The 11,896-nt window shown below is 40.2% G+C and overlaps 1 protein-coding gene across 1 annotated transcript in view; it reads left to right on the top strand.

The window, feature by feature from the left end:
• Positions 1 to 409: 409 nt before the first annotated feature.
• Positions 410 to 11,896, top strand: part of Ascc3 (activating signal cointegrator 1 complex subunit 3) — a 315,331-nt gene continuing 303,844 nt past the window's right edge. Inside the window, exon 1 of the mRNA XM_005363511.2 lies at positions 410 to 602. The gene's annotated coding sequence lies outside the window, so the exon portion shown is untranslated. The remainder of the gene's footprint in view (positions 603 to 11,896) is intronic.

Raw genomic sequence — 11,896 nt, 5'->3', positions numbered from 1 at the left:
TGCACTAGGGCATCGCCAGGTGTTTTGTTTTGAAGGTCAGAAATAACTTCAGAAATACTAAGTTGAGAACACATGAAACTTAGGGAAAACGAAACTTGGACCTATAGCAGGTGGGCGGAACCTTCTAGCGACCACGGGACTCTGACTCACGGTTGTGTTCTCTACGCTGTTTTCGGAGATGAGAGGGGCTTAGGGTGGGGAAGAAGAGGCCGCTGGAGACAGAGGGAAGGAACCAGGATCCCGCCACAGGAAAGGAGCCGAGCAGCAAGCCAGCTATCCACACCCATCCCAAGCCCGCAGGCCTGCCGACGGCCTAGGTGGGCGTGGCCGAGGGCGGCTAGGTGCTGACGTGTCGACGCTGGCGTCGCGGCCGGTGACGCGTCGCCGGCGCCCGCCCCGCCCCTCCTCGTCCCTCCGTGCCGGTCTGGGGTCTGTGGGTCTGTCCCCGCCCGGTATCCAGCGCGGTGCGCCGTGGTAGCGGGCGACCCCCGCCGGCGGGCCCGCGTGGGCTGCAGAGGAGGGCGGAGTGCAGCCCTCCGCTCACTCGGGAAGGGGAAGCACACACCTCCCGGAGGCCAGGCGCGTGCGGCGACCGGGCTGAGGTGAGCCGGGCAGAGGGAGGGCGAGGGCGGTGGTGCTGGAGTGTGCGGGGGCGGTCGCGGAGCCCGGAAGAGCCTGGCCGAGCGAGCTGTCATCCCTCGGCCGCGTCCAGGCTCGCCGAAGTTTGTAGATGGAGGTAAGATTGAAAACTCCAGAACGATTGCTCACGTGTGCAGACTCAGCGTGGCCACTAGGCGAGATTTTTCTGTTGTGTGTCTAACCTGCTTTCTCTTTCTTTCTTTCTTTCTTTCTTTCTTTCTTTCTTTCTTTCTTTCTTTCTTTATTTTTTCTTTTCTTTTGTATGTTATAAAGTTATGGCAACATGATTTCCTTCGCCTAGATTTTGAACGGGAAATCTCTTGGGTTAGGTTTTCCCCACTACACAGAAAGTGACTAGATTGGGCTATAGAGTTGAGGGTTGTGGGTGAATTTAGTAATCGAGGAATCTAGAATGTCATTTTTAAAATAAAGAAATGGATACGCTATTGTGGTGCTGTGTGGGTAGGTGAGGTAGTTTTTGGTGGAATGCAGTGCACTCATGTATTTGTTTTCCTTTGCTTTAAAAGAAATCTAAGTTTAGCCTTACCTGAGTTTGGTATGTGTGCTATGAGGGGCTCAGTTTAATTGGCAACCATATTTTCTTTTTGCCCCTGGGTTAATATTAGATCGAATAGTCGCTATATCGTCTTCATCCTTTGTAGATTCATAAGCGAAACATTTATTTTTTAAATTTTAGTTTTCTCAAGTTCCTAATTCGACTCTATGTCTAGTACACATGTTCTATCAGGCTGTATATTTAGCTTTTCATAATGGTTATAATACTAGTGTTTCATTAAAATGTTCACAGAGATGTCAGTTAAATGTAGGTTAGTGTTGTGTGTGTGTGTGTGAATCAATTTTTCAAGAGTTGTTTTCTTTTTTTTATTATTTAAGAGTTGTTTTCTTGATCCTTGTTGAATAGTTTTCTTTTCATAGTAGGTTCATTTATTCATTCATTCATCCACGTGCTCTTCATCAAAGTCCAGTTACTGTGGGCCTGAAATGAAATGAAATTTATGCCATGGCGATGCTGAAGCGTGCATGGGCAGCCCATACATGGCGCTTCTGATGAACTTGTCAGTATTGGGTTTCATGGTCTAAGTTGATGAGGACAACTGACCAGGTCTTTTTCTAGGACATAGAAAGTCCCTGTCATATACATAGTCATAGAACTTTGTATACTTCACTAGCAAACACCCTTTTTAGGAGGAATCTTAATTCAACAGTTGGAAATAAATTTCTGTGTGAATAATGTTTTCTTTTTTTTTTCCCTCCCCAGCATTTACAGTGGTTGTATTGATTTCCTATGTCTGTGCCTTGGATTATAGGAAATGTACACACAAAACATTTCATCAGGGGCATGTATGATACATACAAAGTAAACTTACTATTTTATAACACCTTTCTTGAGAAGAGAGTTTGCATAAGCCTCTCTGGAGAATACAGTTTTCAACTTTGAGAAGATAGCTATGTGCAATTAAAATTTTAACTTGTGAACTTGTGCAGAAAGAAATGCAGAATTCCTGAGGAGAGAATTAGCATTGGTTGAACATCCTTAAGCTGAAAACTCAAAATATGAAGTGCTCCTAAAACTTATTAAAGTTTTATGATTAATATTTTAGTATAAAGAACTTGTAAATTAAAAAAAAACTACACAGAGAAGGTTGCCAGATCCAAAGTCTATACATCTCAGTGAACATATATATATATATGTATATATATATGTAAAATATACTTAGAGTATGTTGAAGGCTTCATGTTGGATTTTACATTTCACTATCAAATATATTTTTTACTCACTTATCTACCACAAAAAATGAAAAATCCATGATAGTTAAAATGAAAAAAAAGCTATATAATCTCTTTCAAGACTAAAGTATCAATTACCTACATTCATTTCCCCCTTATCACCTAATAGTAACTCTTCTCCTTTTTATATATTCACTGAACCTACGTTTGCATTTGTATACTTGCGAGTACATACATACACACACACACACACGCACACACACACACACAGAGCTAGTAGCTGCATATGAGATAGAACATGTGTTTTTCTTTCTTTCTGAGATCATGTGACCTTACTAACAGATATTTTAAACTTGTGGTTCTCAGCCTTCCTAATGTTGCTGCCCACACTTGTGGTGACTTCCATTCATAAATTTATTTTGTTGATACATCACAACTGTAATTTTGCTACTGTTAAAAATCATTATCATCTGATATGAAGGTTATCTGATATGTATCCTCCAAAGGTGTTGTGATGCACAGGCTGAGAACCATCCATTTTCCTGAAAAATTTGTTAATTTTTGTTTTCTTTAAATCTGAGTATTCCAACACACACACACACACACACACACATACACACACACACACCCCTTGCTTGTGGATAGACAATGAGATTGGTTCTGTTTTCTGTCCAAAGTGAATAAAGAAACAGTAAATGTGGTGGTGCAAATACCTCTGTGGTAGAGTGTAGAATACTCTGGGTATATGCCCAGGAGTAAAATAACTAGGTCATAAGATAGCTCTATTTTTGAGGATTCTTAAAACCGATTTCCATAATACCTGTATTTATTTGCACCCCAGCCATCAGTGAATACGTGTTTCTTTCTGCACATTTTCTCTAACATTTGTTATCAAGTTTCTTGATAGTCATTCTGACTAGGGTCAAGTGTTACCTCAAAGTTTTAATTTGCATTTTCCCGTTAGCTAAGGATTTTGAAGACTTTTAAAATAGCTATTGGCCATTTGTGTTTCTCTATTTGAAAACTATGTGTTCAGTTCATTTGCCCATTTGTTGATTTGGGCAGTTTTATTCCCTTGGTATTTAATATTTACAATTCTTTGTAAGTTCTGGATATATCCTCTTTTCTGAAGGGTAGCTGCTAAAGACTTTCCAGTTCCATGCTGAAACTTTTTGGTATTTGGGGATTCAAAAACTGATGTGACATAAGAAGTCGAAAATTCTACTTCATGGGCAAAGTTATTAAAAATACTGAATGAAATCAGCTTCAAACTTGAGTATAAAATATAAAAGATAAATGAATTTTCTTTAATTGTGGGTCTCCATCACCAGCCTATCACATTTTACATGCAGATATTCTAAAATCCAACAGCCTCAATCTGGGAGCACTTTAATTTCAATCATTTCAAATAAGGAATTCTCAGTATATACTTAGCAACCATTAGAAAACATGCCTTTTACTTCAAGCAAGCGTTGGAGTAACTTACTTCTTGTATGTTTTGCCTAGTTCAACACCTATCAAGTAGTCTCTATGTAAAGGACCCAGCACTGTCATTTAAGAAATTTTTTGTAAATATACTTGAGCAAGGGAGGTTGAGAAGACTCTTAGTTTTATCTTTTTCTGCTTTGTTGTGATGTTTTACAAGTTTTATTTCTGACATCTTTAACTTACTAGATTTTAATTCATTTCATCATTCTGCTTAATCAAGTTTTAATTATCTTGAAAGGGTTTATTAGGAATACCCCTTGTGGTTCTTTTTTTCATTTTGCTGATTAGAAAATGAAGTTACTAAGTGTTCTCTTTGGAGAGTGATTCACAGGAACACCAGCCAAAACTAACGAAGCTAGGAAGATAATGGGAACCTAACTTAATTTGCAAAGGTTCTTGGCATTCGGAAATACACACACACACACACACACACACACACACACAGAGAGAGACAGAGAGAGAGAGAGAGAGAGAGAGAGAGAGAGAGAGAGAGAGAGAGAGAGAGAGAGAGAGAATGAATGAATAATTAATGTTTGTGCCATAGGAGTACCCTCTCTAGTATAAATTTTCTTCTTGCTTTTGTTAAGTTTTAGTGAATCTTTCTTCACTTGGACTCTCCAGATAGAATTATTAGGATTGTGTCTATTGTTAAAGTTTGTACTGACATGGAACATTAGGCTGGAATATGGTATGACATGTAAATAAAACTAGTAATAAGAAAAATTAATGGTTATCAGTACGTGTTTTCATGATACGTTTTAATTTAGTAATTGCTGGTCAGTGAGTATTGATATTTAGAGAAGAGAATACATATACTTTAGTATTGACTAAATACAAAGTAGCTAAACTCTGGCACAGTTTCCTCAGATGATTACAGAAATATGCTCAATGCACCTAGTTCATATTGTTACCAACTCTAATTTTTAAACCCATATCTTAAACCTTCTAATTTGCGTAATACCTGTTCTATCAAACTTGAACTTGCAAAGAAGGAAAGTAAGCTATTTTGTGATTATTGAGTAATTAGGGAAGTAACTACTAAAACTTGACATTTTCAGAGTTTTTATGTCCTTTTTAATTAAGAGAATGGGTAGGAAGACACTTTTCAGTTGTTAGTAAATAAGGCTTATGAAAGTGATACGAAAAAACTCAATTTCTGTTTACAAAGAAGAAATGCATGTTTACTGTTAAGACTACTTATGTTTTGACCGTGTCAAATGGAACTCTGAAACTGTTAAATTCTTCTATGCTTAAATAGGAATCGGTGTACCTTTTGTGTTGATTTAGGAAACAAGAATTTTTCTTGTTTTCAAGATTTCAAGAAGCAATTAGCTTAAGGTTGATATCATACAAAAATTGCAGTGTATCTCTTCCAGTTCGCTTTCCTTCCTGCCTGCTTGCCTGCCTACCTTCTTTCCTTCCTTCTCTTTTCTCTTTCTTTCTTTCTTTCTTTCTTTCTTTCTTTCTTTCTTTCTTTCTTTCTTCCTCTTCTTCCTCCTCCTCCCTTTTTTTAATGACTGCTGTAGACTAGTACCTTCATGACCAGTAGGAAACTAAACATTTTTTTGTGAAGATTTTTAATCATGTATATATGTATGTGCACCTAAGTGTGGGTGCCTGCAGAGGCCAGAAGAGGGTGTTGGATTCCCTAAAGCAGGGTGTGATGGGTTGAATCAGAATTGCCCCTATAGGCTCTTAGAATTGCATGCTTAATCATCAGGGATTGGCACTCCTTGAGAAGGTTTGGGAGGTATAGCCTTGTTGGGGGACATGTGTCATTGTGAGTTGACTTTGAAGTTTCAAAAGCCCAAGACAGACCCAGTGTCTAGCTCTCTTTCTGTTGACAGCAGATCTGGATGTAGAACTCTGAGCTACTTCTCCAACATGTCTGCCTGTGTGTTGCCATACCCCTCACTATGATAATAGACTAAACATTTGAAACTGTAAGCAAGCCCAGTTAAATGCGTTCAGTTATAAGAGTTGGTCATGGTGTCTCTTCACAGCAATAGAACACATGGCAAGGCACTGGGGTCACTAGTAGCTGTGAGCTGCAGATAGTCATGGTGTCTCTTTACAGCAGTAGAACACTAGCTAAGGCACTGGAGTTACCAGTAGCTGTGAGCTGCCTGATATAGGTGCTGGGAAATGAACTTGGGTGGTTTTTAACACTGAGCCATCCTTCCAGTCTGTGAACGCTCTTCAAGGTTTTTTCAAAAGTATTAGTACTCTCTATATCAGCCACTCTCAACCTGTGGGTTTTGACCCCTTTGAGGGGCAAATGACTCTTTCACAGAGGTTGCTCAAGACCATCAGAAACCACAGATTATATTACCATACCATTCTTAGCAGTAGCAAAATTACAGTCATGAAGTAGCAACAAGAATAATTCGGTGATTGGAGTCACCACAGCACTAGAAACTGTAGTGAAAAGGGTTGTGGCATTAGTAAAATCGAGAACCATTGCTCTATATTTTCGGGATTTGACTGGTAGTGATAATAATAGTCATCTTCAGACAGGTTAATATTCTCTCTCTCTCTCGCTCTAATCATTCAGTAAGTCTGTTTTGAGTTTCTCTGTATAAGCCAACAAACTATACAAGGTAGTGTGTAACAGCAAGAGACACTACTCCTACACTCTGGGATTAAATGTGCATTCTGGGATTGGTAGTATATTGATTTGTGGCAAGATCTCTTTACTGGTTGAGTTTGGCCTTCATATTACAAAAAGATGAGTGAGTGTATTAGGACATTAAAAGGTGGTTCAATTTAATGCCTTTTAAGAGATATTGTGCACATACAGTATTAAAATCTGAACTTTGGAAGAACACTGGTGAAATACTTCAGTGGGCATTTTACTACATATTTTTATACTATTTTATACAACTGACTGTAACCTCTATCTTAGACCACTCTCTTTCCTTTGTTTTGGTGACACTTTGTTTTGGTATACACTCCTTTGCTTCTGGACTTTATGGCCTCCTGCTGTTAAAAATTCTTTATTGATTTTTTTCTCCTACTTAATTCTTGCAAGTTTGTTCTTCACTTTCTGTTGTCTTTTACTGCACTCATATTAATTTGTAGATGGTTTTTAAATTTATTCCTCTGGTTTTGCTGGTGATTCTCATGTCTTTCTTAAAACAAGGCTCGTCTCCTGAGTTCTGTGTCTGAGTAGTCTTCCTGCTCTCGCTACCTGAATGTCCCAGCTGTGCTGTCTAGTTCTGTCCTCTTAGTTAGCCGATCCATCTCAGCTGAGAAGACTGGTCTGTAGCCAGGCCTGTGGGGCTTCTCTTGATTAATGGTTCTGTCCATCTGTCCAACAGACAGTTTTGATTTGTTTAAAAGAGCAGGATGAGCAAGCTGGTAAGCAATATTCCTTTGTGGTTCTGCTTCAATTTCTGCCTCTAGGTTCCTGCCTTGATTTCCTACCCTGATTTCTGTTTGTAAACTAAGCTGTAAGATGACACAATAAACCTGCTCCTTCCCAAGTTGCTTTTGGTCATGGTTTTTATCATACCTGTTCCTCCCCAGTTAGTTTTTGATTATGTTTGCTAATCACAGAAATAGCAAACTAGGACAACATTTCAAGAGAGAAAAACAAAATAAGCACTTGGCTTTATCCCTATGAAGTCCTTTATCTTCCTGTTTTCTTAAGTGCAGAGGTTGGTCACCTGTTTGTTTATCCCCCCACTACAAATGCAGTTAATTAGTAAACCAAGTAGATTTGACTTTCATAATTTCTTGGATTTTTTTACCTTTCTCTAAATCACTGTTATTATCTCATTTCAGGAACTATCAGCTTATCTTTTATTTATAAATTCTGCAAAGAATTCCTAATCTTTCTGCTTCCAGTTTGCCTTGGTTCGATCCATTCCTTTCACTGTATTCTTAACGATCCTAATTAAATACAGTTCAAGTAAAACTTCTTTTTTGAGATTTTTCTATTCTTCTATACAGTTCAAATAAAACCTCTTTTTTGAGATTTTTCTATTCTTCCTCTTCCTTTTTTTCTTCTTCCTTCTTACTCCTTCTTTTATTCTTCCTCCTTCTTTTTTTGAAAGCTGTTATAGTTTCTAAATTTAACCAGGTTAATGTCTTTTCAAGAGATTTTACTCTGTCAGCTGCCATTGTTTGTTGTACAGTTTCTGACTGCTGTGCTCCTTGAATGTGGCACATCCTCATCACGCAGCTAATGCATGTTTCCCTCCTTACCTGAGTCACTCTTCTCATTTGAAGTTCCATCATGATCCCCTTTCATGTTATTCTGAACACAGCACTCTGAGTTCTAGTCATGTTCTTTATTGCTGCTTTTTATTCAACTTTTATATCTATTTATTTTGCTTTGAGTTAGGTTGTCTAGTTGGCTTCTTTTCCCCTTTAGGCTGTGATTCACTATTGTGCACACTAGATTGATTTTGCTCATACCATGGTCCATACATACTATGGTATTCAAAATGTAGTAGTATCGTTCATGATGAAATATCAAATAAGTAAATGATAAAAACAGAACTCCATGTGACTGAGCTGTACTGTGGCATTCCTTATTAGATATCTAGTAGGGTATTTTTGTTTTTTTTTTTATGTTTATTGCTGCTCTAGTCACAACAGCAAGAAAATGGTATACGCTTAAATGTTCATCAGCAGCTGAATGGATAATGGAAATGTGGTATACAAACATAGTGGAATGTTTGTTATGGATTTATTAAAAGTGCTGCAGGATCCCTGGCGCCAGTAGGCAGCAGAAATGCTATAGGTCCCCAAGCAGTGGTAGCAGGCCATGTGGCGTCAGGCAGTGTGCCCTGAGAGCAGCCAGTCCCAGGCAGAGACGGCTACTGGTCCCTGAGCAGTGGCTGATCCCAGACAGGGAGACACGTGGAGGGCAGGCAAAAGACAGAGACATGGATAGGCACGCCATGCAGAGTGAGGTTGGATATTTATTTGGGGGGTTGTGGAAGGGGGAAAGGAGAAGGAGAAGAGCAGAGAGAGAGAAGAGAGAGAGACAGAAACAAGGGAAGGGGAGAATTGGGGAGAGAGGCATAAGTGAAGCTGCCTCTCCAAGAGGAAGATGGGAAAGAGAGAGAGCTCAGGCTGGAAGCTGAAGATCAGCCTGCCTCAGCGGACTGGGGAGGGAGTGGGTGTGGCTTGTCTCTTAAAGAGATAAAACAGTCATTACATTCCCATCTCTTTTTTATAATAAAAAAACAGGCGGTTAGGCACCACAGGTCAAAGGAATTGGGGTGGCGCATTTTTTTAAAAGATTTATTTATTTATTATATATACAATATTCTGCCTGCATGTATCCCTGTGGGCCAGAAGAGGGCACCAGATCACACTACAGATGGTTGTGAGCCACCATGTGGTTGCTGGGAATTGAATTCAGGACCTCTGGAAGAGCAGCTAATGCTCTTATCCTCTGAGCCATTTCCCCAGCCCCAAGGGGCAGCACATTTTTAAGACTGCTTCCTGCTTATTTGTGGGCATTGTCTTTGGGAGCTGGGTGCTGGCCACATCCTGGCAATGCTGGTCTCTTTGCTCCTGTCTGGTGTTTGTGGCATGGAAATGCCTGGTGTCTCTTACACCTGGTTAATTAAGGTATTGGCAGAACAAAAAACAAAGTTAAATTAAGGAAAAAAATTTAGGACCAAGGAATCAAGGGGGTTGTATCTGACCTGTTTAAGGTATTGGCAGAACAGAGGACAAAGTTAAGTTAAGGAAAATAATTATTAGGAACAGGGAATTGAGAGGGGTGTATCTGAACTGTTTAAGGTGGATCCTTCAGTTCAGTTCCCTGGAACTCACAAGAATTCTTCGGGTTTGTGAAAATAGAAGTTTTAGACATATACATTGTATAAACAGTAGCATATTTATGTTAGAATGACTGTGACAGATATTTGTACACAATGAAAAATATTTTTAAGACTATGGAAGGCATCATGAGAGAGAGGTTTGATAACTTGTATTTGTCCTCACACCTTTATAACTTGTAGGTCTTGTATTTTATTGAAATTTGTTTGGTGAGGTTGTTTTTTTAAACCTCTCAGCTGTCAAACTACATTAGAGATCTTTGAGAAGGATGAAATTTTTACTTGAGTAACTGATTAAGAAATGACAGAGAACTTACTTGGTTGGTACCCAGAGCTACTCTTCAGGGTCCTCCATGGTCGCTGAAGGTCGAATTTGCCTTTTGCTTTTTAGCGCAGGGCCTGCCAGGCTCCAGAAGATCCTATGGGCTAAGAAATCTGTAGGAAGACAAGCCTACCTTGACCTGAGCAGCTAGGCTGTTAATTCCAGCAATTCTGTCCACATCTGGAGATCTTTAGTTTAGATGAAAGGTAGTTTTGCCCAGTGGTCAGAGCTTGGCAGTTGAAGTGAATTGTAGATGGATGTTGTTCTGTGCCCATTTGTCTTATGTCTTTTTTGGAGGAAGTAGAGTGCTACTAGGAGCCAACCTGTCTCTTTTCGTTATGAAAAGTTTTTTAATAATTAAATATTTAAATGCCATATTTTCTAGATCTCTGAGCAGTTGAGGGCTGTTTGTTAAATATAACTATGGTATAGACTCTGCCTGGAGAGCTGGGTCTGAGCTTGACTGTACTTACTCTTAACAGGTGAGATTTACACTTGTAGAAAGACAGAAAGGAGAAGAAACTGCTTCCAATAGAAGGCTAACGGCAGAACTGACAATAGTAGAGAACAATTGGATTAAATATAAAGTATTTTTGTAAGAGACTTAAAAGTACCAGTTTAAAACATGAGACTTATTGTTTTTGTAGTCTGAAATGAGATGTAATGAACAGTTATAACATTAAGCATAGGTGTATTTAAGTTACATGTACGATCACACACAGAGAGTGAACAGGAATTGGACAAAGTGGCTCTTGATGGGCCCTACCAAAGGCATGCCACTGTGCAAAACACACATGCAACAGAGTCAGCAAGAGGAATTTAGTGAACAAAAGCATAAGTAAACCGGGGGACAAAGCAGGGTATACCTCAGTAAAGATGGCGGAACTTGGTCACCTGACCTGGCTCTCAGACAAGATGGCGGCAAAGTCATCTGACCCCAATCAAAATGGCAGCAGTCACATGTTGTATGGAAAAGCCACTCAGTTAGGATGGTGGTGAGGTCACATGACCTCAGTCAAAATGGCAGCAGTCACATGCTGCATAAAAAATGCCACTCATTTTAAGGTGGTGGTGAGGTCACTTGACCTCAGTTAAGATGGTGGTAAGATCACATGACCTCAGTTAAAATGGCAGCAGTCACATGTTGTATGAAAAAAGCCACAATTTTTGGCTGCAGGGATTTTAAGCTTAATAATAAGAGAGACCTAGAGGCGTGATCTGCCCTGTCGCTGAGCCACGATGCCACAAGTCGTCATGTCACAAGCCACAGGGGGGAGCAAAAGGCTGGAATTGAAAACGATGCCTCGTGGATCCTGGCAGGGTCCATTTGCCTGTGCACTGACAGTAGTTAAAAGCTCCCGCAGACAGTAGTCAGCTCCCATAAAAGTGGAGCTGGCGGGACACTGGCGGAATGAGGGTAAGAGCTATGGCCTAGGGTGTTAGGGCCTCTAAAAGTGTTACACCTCAGGGGGGACAGACCTGGATGGCTTGCTACCCAAAGCTGAAATTGTGAAAACCAGCGAAAGGGTGACACCACAAAGTCTGTAACGGGGGCATGTCCTCCTATAGGTGGTGTGCAAATGGGAGTGAACACCGCAGGACCTGTGAACTGGGCGTCCCCTGACCCTGGGTGCAGTGCAATGGTCTGGCTAGATCTGGTCGGGGTGACAAAGAAGCCAGATAGGCCAGAGGCTGCTCTGAGTGTCCTTTTATAGTGAGAGAAAAAAAAGGAAAAGTAATAGTAGCGGCGGGGCTGAGTCCCCAGCACCCCGGCCGCCTCCGGCTAGCTTATGCCCTGAAATAACAACACACAAACTGTATTCATTTAGATCACTGCTTGGCTCTTTAGCTCTAGCCCTTTTCTCGGCTAACTCTCGCACCTGGACTAGCCCATTTC

This window comes from Microtus ochrogaster, linkage group LG9 (assembly GCF_000317375.1).
Source record: "Microtus ochrogaster isolate Prairie Vole_2 linkage group LG9, MicOch1.0, whole genome shotgun sequence".
In the NCBI taxonomy this organism is placed as follows: Eukaryota; Metazoa; Chordata; class Mammalia; order Rodentia; family Cricetidae; genus Microtus; species Microtus ochrogaster.
This window is presented reverse-complemented; position numbering and strand designations above follow the sequence as displayed.